Genomic DNA, 20,148 nt, shown 5'->3' with positions numbered 1-20,148 from the left:
AACACTCTGAGGAAGCTTTTGGAGGCTAAGGAGATTGTGCGAAGCAAACCGACGCACGAATGAAACGAAACGCAAAAAGGCAAAGACTAGAGAAGCAATTGAGCAAATTGGAGTGCCTCAAACACAGAGTCAGAATCTGACCCTGCACTAAGGACAAAGAATACGCAAATTGTGGTGGATTGTAGAGGTGCAAGTGCTGGAGCTGTTTTTTTTGGAAAACTTCACATTGGAGGACAGAAGGGTTACTGACATGCAAAACTGTAAGGCAGAACCTCTAAACTTTTTATATCAAAGTTTGATATATCTTTTTTGAATTTAGACGGCAAACTCCAACCCCTAATTTTCCTAACTTTTTAATCAAACAAATTGGGTTACCAAAAAATTAACGGTATCAGATCAAAAAAAATTAAGAATTCCGTCATTTTCGACGCGGAAACCTTGAATTAAGAATTCCGTGATTTTCGACGCGGAAATCTTAAGAATTCCGTGTTTTTCAACGCGGAAGTCTTAAATTAAGAATTCCGTGATTTTTGACGCGGAAATCTTAAAAATTCCTTGGTTTTCAACGCAGAAATCTTAAATTAAGAGTTCCGCAATTTTCAATGCGGAAATATTAAGAATTCCGCTATTTAGATAACCGGTCACCATCAAACCCCCAATAAACATAATTTTTGAGACGAAAAAACATCGATTTTGAAAGTTTTTGGTCGAATTGTCGAAAATTTGTAAACAGTGATCAAATCGTTTTTTATATCAATAAGTTACCTCTGATATAGAGAAAACATTATGCTAAATTGTTCAATTTTCTAAAAAATTTGGTCAATTTTGATGCAATTCTAAAAACTTTAGAAAATCAAAACCGAATATTGATAAACCATACTTTCAAGTATAAAACCGTTCAATTTACTACATTACCGTTCCGTAACCACGGATTTGCAGAAAAAGTTGACCAAAATTTTGAAAAAATTGAACAAAGGCATAAAATTTTGACAAATTCGTCAAAATTTTTATTTTCAGTCGAAAATTCGTTAATTGAGTAAAACTCAAAACAGAGAAAAAGTGTGAAAAAATTCACAACCTCTGGCCCATAAAAAAATGATGTTATCATATTCTTTCCGTATCTTGTTTTCGTACCGTACCGTCCGCTTCTTTTTCGTTCCTTAACTTCGCCATTCACAATTTCTTTTTATTTTTCATCAACGTCTCTCTCCCAAAATTTCGTTTCCGTATCCGATCATTCTGTTTCTTTTTAGTGCTTTCACAGTTGGGTTTCTCCGCTTAATTAATTCCTCGATTTATTATGTTGTCATATATGATGAAGTATGTTGTGTTTTTGTTGCATTATGTTGATTATGCTAGTATGCTGGTTGGTTGTTTTGGTCTTGTTGCTTTCTAGGGTGTGACTTAAGTTTGTTCTAGAGTTACGGCTAGTTGGTTCCTGGACTTTTTCAACTTTACTAATTTACTAGCCCCCTGTTGTAGTATACTGACTTTTGCTGCTGTATGTTTACGTGTAACTGTATGGTTATTAATGGTTGTTAGTTGGTTTAGGTTTTTGCCTTCTAGGGTGTGACTTAAGTTTATTATGGAGTTACGGCGAGATTGTTTCTTAATTTTCCAGCTTTCATAGACTACAAAAGCGCTGCGTAGTACTTAACCTTTATTGTAGTTTGTTTAATATTGTTGGTATGCTGATCGGTTGTTTAGGTTTGAATATTGCTAGGGTGTGACTTAAGTTTATTCTGGAGTTACGGTTAGTAATTTTCTTGCTTTTTTCATCCATTTAATATACCACTGCTTTGCCGTAAATTATTTTGTTATTTGTATACATTAAGCCTCATAATGACTTGTGCTAGTTTAGCTTGCAGTAGCATCTCTCCTCATTCCTAGGGTGTGACTTAAGTTTGTTCTCGAGTTACGGCTAGTTTGTTTGGTTGAGTTTGTTGCTGTGGTCTGCTAGCATAGTACTTCCCGAGCTCCCCGCTTATTGCTTAATCGTCTCCCGCCCGTTCTTCTCCGTCTTTCCGTTTCGTTGCACGCTACTCTCTCAACGCTTCCGTTCTAACCTTCCGTTTTCGCGTCGCGTCGTGAGCCCGTCCACCGACATTGCCGTACCGTCCGTCTCGTCTCCGGTTTCCTCATGCGTCGCTCGTTCCGCGTTTCCGTCCCGTCTGTTGCGTCGCCCGTTTCCTACTCGCGTTTCCGCCCGTTCCATTCTGTTTCCCGTCTCGTTGGGCGCCGTTCATCCGTCCTTCACACCCCACCCGTTTGTCGCCCGTTTCGTCGCGCTTTATCCACCCGGCCCTCTTTCACGGGTTGCCTGTCTTTCTGTTGAGTCTCGCGTTGCTTAAAAGCCCGTTAGACGCTCTCTGACTTTCGTTGCTTACTTTCGCCGAGTAATTCATTACTCGGTAACTTCTTTACTGCTCTTCGGCGGCTTGATTATCAAGTCGTTGTCATTTGGGTTCGGTATAACCCTCATTCCACGTGTTTCGTTGAAAGTTACTTTACATTGATAAATTATCCATTTCAATATCATGCCTGAACAGCATGAGAAATTGAAAAAGCTCTTCAATGCAGGATCTAATCTAGAATCTGAGTTACGTAACATCCATAAAGACATCACAAATGCCATAGATCGTCAAAACAGGAGGGTTAAAGTTGAACGCTTGGTTTCTAAGTTGAAGGATGTTTTCAGTAAACTAGTGCCGAAGAATGAAGAACTATTTGACTTAGCCAGTAAAGCGGAGAACCCAGATTCAATTTACCCTGTCCTTGAGAAATGGTTGGATGATGTAACCAAGAACAATGATAAATTCTTGCTTGCGGCTAGAAGCTATATCATAAGACCTATCAAATAAGACAGGATTCGGCTCAAAAATTTTCGGGTTTTTGGATTCATTGGTACAAAATGGTGACTGGCATTGAACTGATTCGTTATCAGACAAAATACCGGCCAAAAGAGCATGAAAAATTGCCGTCTAAAAAACCACTTGTTGCTATCTTCGATGAGTTAATACGTTGATATGTTCGCCGTAATCTTAATACGTACTAATGCTTATACGTGTTGCTAAAGCCTATACGTGTTGCCGATAATACGTTTAGTTATTGATCTTTGCTTAAAGAAATACGTTAGTTGAATTGAAGTTATCAAAACGAAAGAGTGTTTTACACCTTTATATTTGGTGCCGCTCCATACGAGCCACAGTTTCCAAAACTCAATCCTTATCCGCAAACCTAGAAAAGCACCCGCACCCTCTCAAATTGCCCTACGCATCAACCTTACATTGTCAAGACGATGGCCGCTCTTAGCGAACTAAACGAAAAAAGGGAGATCAAATCAGCAAATTATTCCGAAATTGACGACGCCGATTTATTTCGAGGGTTTAACTGTTAACCTCATTTTGATTAACACTCTGAGGAAGCTTTTGGAGGCTAAGGAGATTGTGCGAAGCTCCCCGCTTGCTGCTTAATCGTCTCCCGCCCGTTCTTTTCCGTCTTTCCGTTTCGTTGCACGCTACTCTCTCAACGCTTCCGTTCTAACCTTCCGTTTTCGCGTCGCGTCGTGAGCCCGTCCACCGACATTGCCGTACCGTCCGTCTCGTCTCCGGTTTCCTCATGCGTCGCTCGTTCCGCGTTTCCGTCCTGTCTGTTGCGTCGCCCGTTTCCTACTCGCGTTTCCGCCCGTTCCATTCTGTTTCCCGTCTCGTTGGGCGCCGTTCATCCGTCCTTCACACCCCACCCGTTTGTCGCCCGTTTCGTCGCGCTTTATCCACCCGGCCCTCTTTCACGGGTTGTCTGTCTTTCTGTTGAGTCTCGCGTTGCTTAAAAGCCCGTTAGACGCTCTCTGACTTTCGTTGCTTACTTTCGCCGAGTAATTCATTACTCGGTAAATTCTTTACTGCTCTTCGGCGGCTTGATTATCAAGTCGTTGTCATTTGGGTTCGGTATAACCCTCATTCCACGTGTTTCGTTGAAAGTTACTTTACATTGATAAATTATCCATTTCAATATCATGCCTGAACAGCATGAGAAATTGAAAAAGCTCTTCAATGCAGGATCTAATCTAGAATCTGAGTTACGTAACATCCATAAAGACATCACAAATGCCATAGATCGTCAAAACAGGAGGGTTAAAGTTGAACGCTTGGTTTCTAAGTTGAAGGATGTTTTCAGTAAACTAGTGCCGAAGAATGAAGAACTATTTGACTTAGCCAGTAAAGCGGAGAACCCAGATTCAATTTACCCTGTCCTTGAGAAATGGTTGGATGATGTAACCAAGAACAATGATAAATTCTTGCTTGCGGCTAGAAGCTATATTGACTCAGTTGCTGACCGAGACACCGTATGTGAGGGCGTTAATCCTCAAGGGCAGTCTAAGAGAAGTTCACGCCGAAAAACATCATCAATGTCTAGCCAGCGTAAACATGACTTTCTCATGGCAAAACTAAAACGCGAAGAGGCCGAGAAACAAAAACAAGCTGCCATGCGCCTCGCTAAACAAAAACACGAAATTGCCATGAGAAAAAAAGGGAGCTTGAATTACAAATGGAGCAGATGGAACTTCAAGAATTGGAGGAAGATCACCGCCAGCGTGTTGCAGCAGCTAAATTAGATGAGGCTGAATTAATGGATAATCATTCGTTGTTTAGTCACCACTCAAGTGAACTGAAATTGTTTAAAGATAGGGGATCAGATAGAAGTCAGGGACTTGTTCAGGATTGTTCAGGATTGGGTAAATTCGTTTCCAGCAGGTAATTCAAGTGAGTTCTCGTCCTGGTTCAGCAACCGCCGACCCTCCTGTTAAAGATACTGCCCCTAGTATTCTTCCAGAAAACACAAGTAATGTTGCCAATAACTTACATCATCTTGAAATGCTTTCTCAGTACACGCGACCAGGAGTTGCAATTTCCGTTGCCCAGCAGGAAGCTTTGTATCGGGAATATCTCCAGGCTCAACTGCAGCAATCACTCAGTGATCAAAGGGTCGAGCAGGCCCACAGTCCCTCAGGAAGTGGTAAGGTGAACCCAGTTAACTAAGTACCAGTCGACGAACAAAATGTCGCACTCCCACCACTTCAATCACCTATGCAACCTCACCGGCCACCAACACCCGTTATGGCACCAACGAACTCCATTTTTGTACCTGATTTTTCAACAAACCCACAAGTAAACCAGTTCTTGGGTCCGAAAAGCTCCAGTGGGCCTGGTCAATTACACATGTCGATGCCTCATGTTCCGCAACTACTGAATCCATCTCAAAATAACATTCCACACCAAACACAAGTCCCTATTGCCCATTCCCCGCATAGTGTCCCTCCACCTCTAAAACCACTCGTGAACCCGCCACTCGTATTCCCGCCTCAACAATTATTTAATCCTCAGCCTCCCATGATTCCGTCGCCCATTCCAGCGAGCGCAACAACCTACCTACCCGCCCCACAAAACATTCTCCATTCGCCTCAAGCCCGCCTGGTACCGTGTCCTACGTCACCGAAAACACCACTGAATTGTAACATTGATCTGAGCTTGTGGAGTTTTCCTCAGAATAACCCCACAAACCTAAACCAGGCGACAAATAATGCCACCGTCTTTAACAACATTCAACCGAACCTACCCCCAAGCACAGCTAACCCCATCATCATCCACCCCATCTTGCAAATGAATGCACAACAAAACTTTAATGGCAACCACGCAGCTAACTGTAGCATCCCTGTTAATCCTTTTAGTACAACTACTAACATCGCGCCACCTTTTGTCACACCGGTTATACATCCAACATACGGGCATACTGCTCTGATACCATTGTGCTGGGGTGGCCCACCGCATCTCACGCCTCCAGCGCCAACATCTGAAAATGCAAGCTTGATTAAGGCATTCACTGACGCCTTAACTAGCAAAAGGAATGATCCGCTACCCGAATGGAAGTTGTCCCAATACAATGGGGATCCCTTACAGTGGCACGAATGGTATGGTCAATTTAAAAGCGCAATTGATTCTCAATCCCTAACTGATGATGTGAAATTGACTTACTTTAAGACCCTCGTAACTGGTAAAGCTAAAACAGCTATAGCTGAGTCCGCTTATTGCGGCGCAATGTACAAAGACGCACTGAGGACCTTAGACCGTAAATTTGGCCAACCACAGGCGGTCGTAAGTGCCCATTTGGACCAGCTCAGCAGCTTTCCACCATTGAAGATGCAAAATAGCGACAACATCATTAACTATTCAGGGTGCATTTCAAGTCTTGTCGGGGTACTTAAATCGCTCTCATACGATTCAGATTTAAAGAGTGCTGCGCTTCTCAACACCGCCGTACAGAAGCTTCAACCCAATATGAAGGAATCGTGGTCACTTTTCGCGGTCAAAAAGCTTTCGGTGAAACCTACTCTTCTGGATTTCAACGACTGGTTAAAGGAGAAGGCCGAAGCGCACAATTTAATGAAGAATACCGCATTTAAAGCAAGGACTGAGGATACCAACAACTCAGTAACAAGATCAAAAGTTGCTTCAAAGGCATTTGCTGCAAATACGCAACATAAGAATAACCTTAAGCCGCAACAGAGTTATCCGTCAACATCAATCTCTAGTTGCATTGTATGCAAAGGGAGCCACCGGCTGTGGGAATGCCGTGTCTTTAAAGAAAAGACCCCCTCGCAAAGAGCCAGGGTCGTGGCTGAAGCAAAGCTCTGTTTCTCTCGTTTGCGTGATAAAAACATGTATAGGCAATGCCCAAGTCCCCGTAAGTGTAAGAAAGATGGTTGCAACTGCTCCCATATCACCTTACTTCACGGGGCAGAAAAAGTTTTTCCAACTAAACCCTCTACAAACAACAACATCAATACTTCGAAGTCGAACACAGGTACTAGTAGGCCATCTACCGGTCAACAGCAACCAAGCAAACCAACAACTTTGTCTTCCGTGACGGATATCAAAGGCCTCCTTCAGGTCACGGAACTGAAACTTACTAATTCTTCTGGTACTAGTACTACGGCGTTGGTTTTATGCGATACCGCTTGCAGTAACTCTTGGGTGTCCGGTAGTCTCGCAGATAGGATTGGTTTGCAGGGTACCGCATTAAAACTGACCGTCAAGGCTATAAACACGGAAGAACTGATCAACACAAAGGTGGTTCAATTGACTGTGACACCTTATAAAGGTCAAGACTTCGAAGCATTCACCGTGCGTCCCTATGTGAGGGAAACATTAAACTTAGGTTCCGACATCCTTGACGTTAAGTCCATGCAAGAAACTTACCCACATCTAGCCGTCTTAGATCCAGTAAGGTATAGCTATGGGAACATTGAGTTGATACTTGGACAGGATGTCTACCATGCCATCCGCTCGTTAGAGTGCTTTGCAGCCGACGAAAAGTGCTTACCGTTCGCTGTTCGCTTGCCCATAATTTGGGTTTAAAGCGGCCCACTTCCGTCAAGTTCAAGTTTGGTCTCAACGTGTTTCAAAGCCAATGTCGAACAGTATTATGAATTAGCTTGCCAGGTTAAGTCTTGGTATGACATGGAATTGTACGGCGCGTACAAACAGGTTGACCCACGATCAGCAGCTGATGCTCGCGCGCTGGAAATGCTTGAAAAAACAACTATTCATAACGGCCAAAGATTATATGTCGGTATGCTATGGGCTGATAACAACATCCAGCTCCCGAATAACTACTTTTCGTTACTGGTACAACTCAAGTCTCTCGAAAAGCGGCTCTCAAGAGATACATCTTTAAAAGAAAATTATGCTAATATCATCCGTGAAGACTTGGAAAAAGGTTACTTAATTACAGTCCATGATGCTCACAAGGTCGAGCAACGGTCGGATAAAGAGTGGTACCTACCACATCATCCCGTAACCAACCTGAACAAACCGGGGAAAGTGCGTAGGGTATTAAATGGTGCAGCAAAGTTCCACGGTACTTCTTTCAATAAATTTTTGCTCACTGACCCCGACCTGCTCCAAAACCTAATCCACGTTCTACTTAGGTTCCGTCAACATCAATTCGCTGTGTCCGCAGATATCGAGGGCATGTTCCTCCAAGTGGGTGTCCCTGACTGTGACCAGCCATCATTGCGTTTTTTGAGGCGGGAGGACCCCACAAAAAATGCTGTAGTGTATCAGTGCACGCGCCATATAATTGGGGCTAAAGACTCGCCCACATGCGCTAACTATGCATTGCAGCGCACGGCACGAGATAATGTCAGTCAGTACCCGGAAGCAGCCAAAGCCGTCCTAGAAAACTTCTACATGGACGATTACTTGGATTCGGTGGAGTCAACTGAGAGGGCTCTCAAAAGATCAAAAGAGTTGATGCATCTTCTCCATCTGGGTGGGTTCAAGCTTACTAAGTTTGTAAGCAATGTACCAAATCTGACTGATCGAATTGATGGGTCACCTCAGCCCACCAAACCAAAAGTAATTGCCTCATCTAAGGAGGAATCTTTGCACGTGCTTGGGTTGAAATGGGATCACAACAATGACACTCTAGTTGTGAGTCGGTGTACCTCCAGTGCAGTAGCTAAGTCTTTAACACAACGCTTGGTTTTGAGCCTAGTGTCTAAGGTATTTGATCCCATCGGCCTAGTGGCACCATTTTCTGTTGGTGCCCGATTGTTACTAAAGGACATCTGGCGTGTCAGAGGGCAGCACTGGGATGAAGAATTGCCCGAAGACACTGTTGAAAGTTTCCTCTAATGGAGTGTAGAACTACCTAAGCTTGCCGAAATCACTATACCGAGAAGCTACTTTTCCGGAAATTTTGAACACCTAGAACTGCACATGTTCGGCGATAGTTCACAAGAAGTTTTCAGTGCCGTTGCATTTCTCCGAGCCCGAGTAAAAACTTCGAGTGGGCCCCAAACGGAGCTTGCGTTTGTCCTGGGTAAAGCTCGCAAAGCAACTATGAAGGTCATGACTGTTCCAAAGCTGGAACTACAGGCAGCGCTACTGGCCGCTTGATTGAAACAAGACATCTGTCGTCTGTCGAGCACTTACTGTGCATATTAGCAAAGTTTTTATGTGGACCAATAGCACTACTGTCTTGCAGTGGCTAAACTCCACAAGCAAGCAGCCAATATTTCTTGTAAACCGTGTATGCGAGATTTTAGAACACACTAGCGTTGACGAATGGAACCACCTTGCCTCAAGCGATAATCCGGCAGATGCCGGCACTCATGGTATGTCCGCTGAGGTTTTGCAATCAAGTAGCTGGGTGAGAGGTCCAGATTTTTAAGAACCAAGGAATTCCCGTTCGAACCAAGCACTGAAGTAGTTAATAACATCAAACTCGGTATAGTAACTAATGAAACTGATGAAACAAATACATCATTGGCCGCATCCGTAACCAATTCAACTAAAGAACCGCCCCCGCAACTAATTCCCTTTGATAAGTACAGTTCTTATCAGAAGTTGCTACGGATAACAGCGTACGCACTCCGTTTGTTACCTTCTCACGAATTTTACCGTAATGCCGTTGGTAGCATCATAGACTCCACGGAGCTTGACGAAGCCGAGTGTCATCTCCAGTATCTTGTCCAAGGGGAGTCATTTAATGCGGACAGAAAAGATTTCCTCGAAAACAAACCCGTTAAACGGAGTAGCCGTATTGCCCCGTTTTCTCCTTTTATTGGGCCAAATCGTCTAATGCGATCGGCAGGCCGCATCAAGTGGTTGGTCGCAGTTGACTTTGATGTGAAACATCCTATCATTCTTCACGCACGCCATGCATTTGTAAAGTTGTTCCTCAGGCACACCCACGTTAAACATCATCATCAAGGTTTTAACTACTTGAGGGCAAAAATACAGGAACGTTATACCATCCTTAAGTTACGATCCTCACTGCGTTGAATCCAACTGCGTCACATGCTGAATGTTCCGCGCTGCCTCTATTCAACCCGTTATGGCTGACCTCCCAGTAGAAAGACTCGCATACCAGTCTCCTCCCTTCACGAACACCGGGATCGACTACTTCGGCTCGTTTTACGTTACTGTACGTAGGACTACCGAGAAGAGGTGGGGTTTCCTCTTCACATGATTAACTACCCGTGCCGTTCATGTTGAAATCGAAAAATGTTGAAACCTGCCATCATTTGGTCGGACAATGGCACTAACTTTGTTGGCGCGGAAAAAGAACTACGCGAGAATATCGAGAAGTGGAACACCATCAACATCGCCGTTTGAACTTGCCCACAAAGGCATTAAGTGGAGGTTCAATCCGCCCAGTGCGCCACACCAAGATGGCATCTGGGAGAGGCTAGTACGTAGTTTTAAGCGCCTACTTTGCACAATCCTTGGAACACGTCGCCACACAGATGAGGTTATAGGTACAACTTTTTGTCTGCTCGAACATGCACATAATTCACGTCCGTTAACGCCCGTGAGCACTGACCCGTCTGACCTAGGCGCATTAACACCCAATCAATTTCCCCTCGGTAACCAAGCACGTAGTCTCCCTTCCATAATAGACGTAGATGAGTTTGATCACCGTAAGCGTTACGCCCGCGCGCAATCTTACGCTAACGCTATTTGGTCTCGTTGGATCAAAGAGTACTTACCGGCGCTGAACCGACGTTCCAATTGGCAGACGCCTGCCGAACAACACCTTAAGACTGGTGATTTGGTTTGGGTAGTTGAGGAGACCAACTCAAGGGGTTACTACCCCACAGCTTGGATCACTGAACTCCGGTACGGTTCTGAAAGCGTCGCGCGCTCCGCCGTCGTGCGCATGTCTACCGGATCGCACGTTCGCCCACTTGTAAAATTAGTACCGATTCTCCCAACATCTTCTTCTGGGCTGGAGGATGTTACTGAGTAAAGCGAGATATTATTAGCCAATCAGATTCGAGTTATTAAATTGCGTATAGAATTGCGTCCAATTTACGTACAAAGCTAGGAAAAAAAGCAAATAACATAATTTCAAGTAAATCTAATCATAAGACCTATCAAATAAGACAGGATTCGGCTCAATAATTTTCGGGTTTTTGGATTCATTGGTACAAAATGGTGACTGGCATTGAACTGATTCGTTATCAGACAAAATACCAGCCAAAAGAGCATCAAAAATTGCCGTCTGAAAAACCACTTGTTGCTATCTTCGATGAGTTAATACGTTGATATGTTCGCCGTAATCTTAATACGTACTAATGCTTATACGTGTTGCTAAAGCCTATACGTGTTGCCGATAATACGTTTAGTTATTGATCTTTGCTTAAAGAAATACGTTACTTGAAGTAATGTTATCAAAACGAAAGAGTGTTTTACACCTTTATAATTTTTAATGACTTATATGTCACCTATTTTACAAAAAAGACAGAGCTCTAATTTCTTAACCATTGATCTATTGGAGTGTCTACTTGGCTACGGCAAATTGGTGTCAGGTTAAGTCTTCAAAAGTTTCGGAGCCTAAAACCTTGATGATATCTTCGGTAGTTTTTTTAATGACATTTTAACTTCGTGACGCTCACTGTAGATATTGATGATTGATATCTGTGACCCCTAAAGGAAAGTCATAATAAGTCGTTCGTTACACTAATGGCAACGGAAACAGGTGGAAAATACATGATCGCGGCTTCCTATAGTTACATCAGAAATTCAGCTGAGAATGTGACCGTATAAAACTAATACCAATGATTGATATAATGATCCAATAATTTTGACGCAATAAGGTTGGTTTTGAAAATCCATTCTACTCTGTCTATGCTGGGATTTAGTAGGATACAAGGGGCGGGGGGTTATGTAGATAAACAGATACATAAACGGAGACTAAAGCAAAACAGACCCAAATGTTGTGTATTTATACTATAGTGGCAATTGTAAACTGTTTAAACTATTCGGCTGATATGGCGAAGGTTTTAATTCTCGAACTGTTTCTCTGTTTACCTTGAGCATTCTGTTGAACATCTTGTTAATCTATAAACCGAATTGAGTCCAATTTTAAATAAGCGTTGTTGGCTGTATTTATTTACTGGTAAGACGCAGCAGATAATTATTTGAAATAAAAAGTCCCCGAATAAGTACCCTCCCTGACTTTACCGGACTAGAACCCAAACCTGAAGTTACTCAAAGTGCACGATATGTACGACATTGAGACTTAAACATTCTTGGTACACTCTCAATAAATTGAAATCACAAAACCGATGAAGCCCAATTCGCCTTAAAGTATGAGCATAAATAGTTTCCTACAGCAGCTACTTCTATTTTTATTCTCGTTTAGCTTTTATGCGAATCTATTCAGTTTGTGCTCCCAGTACGTTATGCACCCCTCTCCCCCAGCTACAGAGAACATTCCAATACATTGGAATCATTATATAAAAATAATGCATATGGGCTTGGAGGGTGCAAATAATTTTCACCTGCTAAACTGGGGAGGGTGGTACAAACGTAAAAGTGGAGGTTCAACCCGCCCAGTGCGCGACACCAAAGTGGCATCTGGGAGAGGCTAGTACGCAGTTTTAAGCGCGTACATTACACATTCCTTGGAACACGTCGCCACACAGATGAGGTTATAGGTACCACTTTTTGTCTGGTCGAACATGCACTTAATTCACGTCCGTTAACGACCGATCCGTCTGACCTAGGCGCATTAACACCCAATCATTTTCCCCTCGGTAACCAAGCACGTAGTCTCCCTTCCATAATTGACGTAGATGAGTTTGATCACCGTAAGCGTTACGCCCGCGCGCAATCTTACGCCAACGCTATTGGGTCTCGTTGGATCAAAGAGTACGTACCGGCGCTGAACCGACGTTCCAATTGGCAGACGCCTGCCGAGCAACACCTTAAGACTGGTGATTTGGTTTGGGGAGTTGAGGAGACCAACCCAAGGGGTTACTACCCCACAGCTCGGATCACTGTACTCCGGTACGGTTGTCGCGCGCTCCGCCGTCGTGCGCATGTATACCGGATCGCTCGTTCGCCCACTTGTAAAATTAGTACCGATTCTCCCAACATCTTCTTCTGGGCTGGAGGATGTTACTGAGTAAAGCGAGATATTATTAGCCAATCAGATTCGAGTTATTAAATTGCGTATAGAATTGCGTCCAATTTACGTACAAAGCTAGGAAAAAGTGCAAGTAACATAATTTCAAGTAAATCTAATCATAAGACCTATCAAATAAGACAGGATTCGGCTCAATAATTTTCGGGTTTTTGGATTCATTGGTACAAAATGGTGACTGGCATTGAACTGATTCGTTATCAGACAAAATACTGGCCAAAAGAGCATCAAAAATTGCCGTCTGAAAAACCACTTGTTGCTATCTTCGATGAGTTAATACGTTGATATGTTCGCCGTAATCTTAATACGTACTAATGCTTATACGTGTTGCTAAAGCCTATACGTGTTGCCGATAATACGTTTAGTTATTGATCTTTGCTTAAAGAAATACGTTACTTGAAGTGAAGTTATCAAAACGAAAGAGTGTTTTACACCTTTATAATTTTTAATGACTTATATGTCACCTATTTTACAAAAAATACAGAGCTCTAATTTCTTAACCATTGATCTATTGGAGTGTCTACTTGGCTACGGCAAATTGGTGTCAGGTTAAGTCTTCAAAAGTTTCGGAGCCTAAAACCTTGATGATATCTTCGGTAGTTTTTTTAATGACATTTTAACTTCGTGACGCTCACTGTAGATATTGATGATTGATATCTGTGACCCCTAAAGGAAAGTCATAATAAGTCATTCGTTACACTAATGGCAACAGAAAAAGGTGGAAAATACATAATCTCGGCTTCCTATAGTTACATCAGAAGTTCAGCTTAGAATATGACCGTATAAAACTAATACCAATGATTGATGTAATGATCCAATAATTTTGACGCAATAAGACTGATTTTGAAAATCAATTCTACTATGTGTATGCTGGGATTTAGTAGGATACAGGGGGGGGGGGTATGTAGATAAACAGATACATAAACGGAGACTAAAGCAGAACAGACCCAAATTTTGTGTATTTATACTATAGTGGCAATTGTAAACTGTTTAAACTATTCGGCTGATATGGCGAAGGTTTTAATTCTCGAACTGTTTCCCTGTTTACCTTGAGCATTCTGGTGAACATCTTGTTAATCTATAAACCGAATTGAGTCCAATTTTAAATAAGCGTTGTTGGCTGTATTTATTTACTGGTAAGACGCAGCAGATAATTAATTGAAATAAAAAATCCCCGAATAAGTACCCTCCCTGACTTTACCGGACTAGAACCCGAACCTGAAGTTACTCAAAGTGCACGATATGTACGACATTGAGACTTAAACATTCTTGGTACACTATCAGTAACTTGAGATCATAAAACCGATGAAGCCCAATTCGCCTTAAAGTATGAGCATAAATAGTTTCCTACAGCAGCTACTTCTATTTTTATTCTCGTTTAGCTTTTATGCGAATCTATTCAGTTTGTGCTCCCAGTACGTTATGCACCCCTCTCCCCCAGCTACAGAGAACGTTCCAATACATTGCAATCATTATATAAAAATAATGCATATGGGCTTGGAGGGTGCAAATAATTTTCACCTGCTAAACTGGGGAGGGTGGTACAAACGTAAAAGATTTTCTATATGCTTTAGAATATAGATATGTAGAATTTAGATGATGCTTCGCAAACATGGTAAAATTTCCATAGGACAAGATCATCCAATTTATCGGCCCTATATATCTGACCAAGAGAGGCAAGAACTCTCATTTTGCAAAAACTGTGCATTTGGCTCCAAAATTTTTCCGAAATATGAAGAGAGTTTAGAGAAGTATGAATGTCCAATCACTGGAAGGAATATTCAAAAGATCTTAGAAAAAATAGATGAATGCTTTATTCAAAGATGGAACAAATTTTCTTACTCTTTAAGCAGCAATTTCTCATTAAGCATGTTTTCATTCACGCTATACTTAGTTAGTTTTTAGCTAGTATTGTGATTTTCCAGCTTGAAGGTTCTAATTTATATATATTTTTTTCGTTCTCACAAATTTTAAAAATTTGACTATTTTTTGAGTGACATTTTTCTCAACCAGTTCTTTTTCGACGCTCCTCAAATTTCTTCTAGAAAAAAATTAGACCTTAAACTGACTATTTTATACGCTGAAATTATGAGGGAAGGTGTCTGCTTTTTCCTAATTGGTCGACGTCTTTTTTTCTTATTTCAAAAATTCGAATTTTATCACAAAAATCAACAAGTCGTCAATCATACCGTTTTTCGAAATCTATATTTATATTTTCTCACCTTTCGTCAAACTACGTTGAAATCTGCGTCAAATAAAATATGAAATACACGCGCAATAATAATGATAATGAAAAGTCAAGTGGCAAAAGGGCAAACAGGTTTGAAAATGTCAGTCGCGAACGTTTAACAGCTCTTTTAATCTTTCTTCAATTTCAGATTGCATCACAATGTTTCAGGAAAGCTCAATAAAGGGAGATAATTTTTCCCCATTTTCCACGCTTTTTCACTCTGTCAATCATTTCTGTATTTGCTCTGCCGTGAATTTAACTTTCAAACGCAATTTTTGAGCAATTAAAAGGCCTGTTTATTGTGCTACGTCGCGCAAACAATCAAACTGTGTTTTTATGTATGTATACTTTTAATAACATGGAAAAATCAGGTGAAATTGTGGAAATCATCAATCACAATTTACAGGTTACACTGTCAAAAGTGACAGGTCATGAATTATGAATTTCGCTTCATAAATCACATTTATGTTCTTATGGTCGCTGGAAAACAACAATAATAAACAGGTAAGTAGACGCGAAAGTCAGAAACAAATCATCTTGTATTTCAATGAAAATAAGGAGATGAACGGGGGGGGGGGGGGGGGGGGCAAGATCAATCTGTTCTTAGCAAAATTTTGTTATTAATCTTTTAAAAAGCAAATTAGCAGATTTAAACTTGCGATTGATCAGCATCTTTATATGCCCGTACCGCAGTTTCGACACAATTTTAGGGTAGATGAATGCTCAAATTCTAATTTCTCATGCTTAGGCCTCGACTTATAAAATCACTTTTGCCGCTAAAAAGTATTATGAAAAGACTCATGCTCAAAAACCTAGGAAATTTCATAGACATCAGTCCCTAGTTTATGAAATGAATAGACTTTAGCCCATACTTTAGTCCGACATCAGTCCATACCTGGACTTTCGCTTCACTCAAAATTTTTGAAATCTGGATTTTATTCGACTCAACTTTGGAGTTTAGCTTGACCCAATGTTTTCACGCTGGATATTAACTACACCAAACATTAACAGACTGGACTTTAGTTAAACTTGAAGTTTTCAGGCTGGACTTTAATTTGACTTAACATTTTTTTTCAATGGACCTAAACCCGATCCAATATTCCCGTACTAGTTACTAGACTGTACCCAGCGAAGTGAAACTTGGTACAACTTGATAGGAAACATACTAAATCTTGTTAAATCTTGTCAAGATCTTGACATGGTACTTAGCATGAAAATATCACGATTTCAAGATTTGTAAAAAATTGCAAGATCTTTGCATGACTGTCAAGAAACAAGATCTTGGCAAGATAACCAAGAAAGATTAATCATGACATGGCAAGATATACCAAGTTGTAAATATTGAAAAGCTCCTTCAAACCAGATTTAGCACTAATTCATATGATTTTGCAAGAATTGTCATGTTTACTAAAAATATCAAGAATAACCAAGAATTCTCGAAAAATTCAAGAGATACGTCGAGCAGCAATCAGAAAAGGTAATAAGTGTTATCAAGATTCGTCAAGATTTTGTCAAGCAGCAATTTTGATACGTCGAGCAGCAATCAGAAAAGGTAATAAGTGTTATCAAGATTCGTCAAGATTTTGTCAAGTGCTGTCTAGAAATTTTCTTGGTCTTTCTCGATAAGATTCTATCAACATCGTATCAAGATTTACTATTAAAGGTTGGGGTTCCCAAGATCTTGGCAAGATGTTTCAAGTTTTGCGAGAAGTGTCAAGGTCATGCATATCTTATCAAAATGTACCAAGTTGCAGTTCACTGGGTAGCTCATCCCAACAGTTTCATGCAGGATTTTAACTCAGATTCTACATGTGATTTATAAAATCATTTGCACTATCTGCGTCAGGTAGTTTTATTTGTAATTTTTCCTGAAACTGTTTTGGGCTTTGAAAATGTGATGGCAGAAAAACGCTTTCAAAATGTTCAAGAAAAAATTCTTCAAAAGTTTTTCAGGGATTTCCTTAGAGCTCCAACCATCTAAGTTGACAATTCATAGTTTTATGTCCATAAATACTTTTAAATCTGACTTTATGAAATGAATAGACTTTAGCCCATACTTTAGTCCGACATCAGTCCATACCTGGACTTTCGCTTCACTCAAAATTTTTGAAATCTGGATTTTATTCGACTCAACTTTGGAGTTTAGCTTGACCCAATGTTTTCACGCTGGATATTAACTACACCAAACATTAACAGACTGGACTTTAGTTAAACTTGAAGTTTTCAGGCTGGACTTTAATTTGACTTAACATTTTTTTCAATGGACCTAAACCCGATCCAATATTCCCGTACTAGTTACTAGACTGTACCCAGCGAAGTGAAACTTGGTACAACTTGATAGGAAACATACTAAATCTTGTTAAATCTTGTCAAGATCTTGACATGGTACTTAGCATGAAAATATCACGATTTCAAGATTTGTACAAAATTGCAAGATCTTTGCATGACTGTCAAGAAACAAGATCTTGGCAAGATAACCAAGAAAGATTAATCATGACATGGCAAGATATACCAAGTTGTAAATATTGAAAAGCTCCTTCAAACCAGATTTAGCACTAATTCATATGATTTTGCAAGAATTGTCATGTTTACTAAAAATATCAAGAATAACCAAGAATTCTCGAAAAATTCAAAAATTCTGGTTTATTAACCAAAAATCGAGCCTAAAATTTTCCAGTATGAAAAAATTTCAAGTGAAGCAAGCTCGGTATGTGCATAGTACACATCTTATGCAGGATCGCCATCGAGAAGGCCACCACAAAGGTCCCAGAATAAACTTAAAAAAACATTAAAAATTAATCAACATCACAGTCAAAAACTATTAATATAAATTTTCGAATTTTTTTCTGAGATACAACTGGGCTTTTGAAGCAAGTTCAGTACACTAAACACACAAAATTGATTTTTTCAAGAACGTATTTGCTCTAAAATCACAACTTTTTGCGCAATTTTTAGATTCCGGCCAAATTTAATAGAAAATCACAATTGATACCGTTGCTACAGCTTTATTTCGAGTTTGCAAGGTAATTTTGTTGATGTATGACCAACAGAAATGGACTCAAGAACCCAAGCACAAGACTGTTTGTTTAATTGCGCAACATTTTGAAGAAAGCAATTTTTAAAAAAATAATGTTCCGGAAGAAAGCAACCATAAATTTCTGATAACCTAATCTTTCTCTCATTTAAATCAATTTTTGATGTTAGCATTTTTTTGTCTGCAGAAAAACATATTTTTAGCATGCGTCAACTTTTTTGTTTTTTGTAATTTTACTGAAAATATGCTATAATATACTTAAAAAGTTATTTTAAGGATATTTTACCTAAACAAAGTTAAGTTATATTTTTCTTCTAGCTCAAATTAAGGTAAAGCTAAGGTAAACGGTACCTTAACTTTATCTTAACAAAAGTTTGCCTTGAGTTCGTCATGGTAAATTTAACCTAACTTTCGTTTGATCTTTTCCGTTTGAGCCCCACAATACGTTATGTGCCCCCAGTTATAGTGCTAATCTCATTACACAGTAAATTATTACGTAAAAATATGGCACGTGCGTCTGAGGGTGCAATTAATATGCACTCACTAAGCGGGGGCACAAAGGGAAAAGATCTCTTTATTTAATGTGTTGAGTTCTTTTTGAGTGTTTGAGTTGAGTGTGTTGAGAAGACTTTGATTTCTTTTCTGATGATGAGATACGTCGAGCAGCAATCAGAAAAGGTCATAAGTGTTATCAAGATTCGTCAAGATTTTGTCAAGTGCTGTCTAGAAATTTTCTTGGTCTTTCTCGATAAGATTCTATCAACATCGTATCAAGATTTACTATTAAAGGTTGGGGTTCACAAGATCTTGGCAAGATGTTTCAAGTTTTGCGAGAAGTGTCAAGGTCATGCATATCTTATCAAAATGTACCAAGTTGCAGTTCACTGGGTAGCTCATCCCAACAGTTTCATGCAGGATTTTAACTCAGATTCTACATGTGATTTATAAAATCATTTGCACTATCTGCGTCAGTTAGTTTTATTTGTAATTTTTCCTGAAACTGTTTTGGGCTTTGAAAACGTGATGACAGAGAAACGCTTTCAAAATGTTCAAGAAAAAATTCTTCAAAAGTTTTTCAGGGATTTCCTTAGAGCTCCAACCATCTAAGTTGACAATTCATAGTTTTATGTCCATAAATACTTTTAAATCTGACTTTTTGTTGTTGTTGTTGTATTTGCTTTGCGAGTGGCGTTCTGTAAAACTAATTTCTGTGCCGACTCGGCTCAGTGTGTTGATGCATCTCTCAATTAACAATTCTAGGTGCCGAAAAGATAGATTATCGAGGTTGAGGGGGCATGATTTCCCTACCTCAATTACAACCAGAAACAACGACCCAAAAACCTTTCATACGCAGTTTTTTTCTCACCCCTTTTCCGTCCACTACGGTATTGTCACACTTATTACCATTCAAAAATGAAATAAATTTCAAAAAGTTCGGTATAACTTACTACATTCTATTTTGTTTTTTTCTTGCTTGAAAAAAACGCGTTCGTAGTTCCTTCCGTGAACGTGTATTACTAAATTGTTAATGAGTTTTAAAAATTACCCCAGTTGAGACCTCATTTTGTAAAAAAAAAGATTCAAGATTCGCCATTTTGAGATGACGAAAAGTCGCTGAATTTGATGTATTGCCAAAAACTATTACATGACAACCTACCCAAAGCCAAAATACCCAACCAATGTGCCAATGTACCCATTGCCATTATACTCAATTTATTTCCTTCGGTTTTTTCGTTCAATAATCCGATTACAAGTTAGCACTCGGTATTACAAGCATGTTTTTTCATAATTGAGCTCATAATTCAATCCCGTGTTCGTTTGCGATAGTTTCCGGTCAAGTCCCACGGGCCGCTGAGGCATGGTGATGGTCCGCGAGGCATGGTAATCA

At 40.2% G+C, this 20,148-nt stretch overlaps 2 protein-coding genes across 2 annotated transcripts in view; one reads left to right on the top strand and one right to left on the bottom strand.

Annotated features, from left to right (window-relative positions):
* LOC142344525 (extracellular serine/threonine protein kinase FAM20C-like) overlaps nt 1-15,453 on the bottom strand; it is a 57,048-nt gene extending 41,595 nt beyond the window's left edge. Inside the window, exon 1 of the mRNA XM_075396253.1 lies at nt 15,219-15,453. The gene's annotated coding sequence lies outside the window, so the exon portion shown is untranslated. The remainder of the gene's footprint in view (nt 1-15,218) is intronic.
* A 235-nt stretch (nt 15,454-15,688) lies between these two features.
* Nucleotides 15,689-20,148, top strand: part of LOC142343972 (uncharacterized) — a 244,708-nt gene continuing 240,248 nt past the window's right edge. Inside the window, exon 1 of the transcript XR_012759234.1 lies at nt 15,689-15,730. The gene's annotated coding sequence lies outside the window, so the exon portion shown is untranslated. The remainder of the gene's footprint in view (nt 15,731-20,148) is intronic.

The sequence above is a fragment of the Convolutriloba macropyga genome, chromosome 8 (genome assembly GCF_964194025.1).
Source record: "Convolutriloba macropyga chromosome 8, txConMacr16.3, whole genome shotgun sequence".
In the NCBI taxonomy this organism is placed as follows: domain Eukaryota; kingdom Metazoa; phylum Xenacoelomorpha; order Acoela; family Convolutidae; genus Convolutriloba; species Convolutriloba macropyga.
This window is presented reverse-complemented; position numbering and strand designations above follow the sequence as displayed.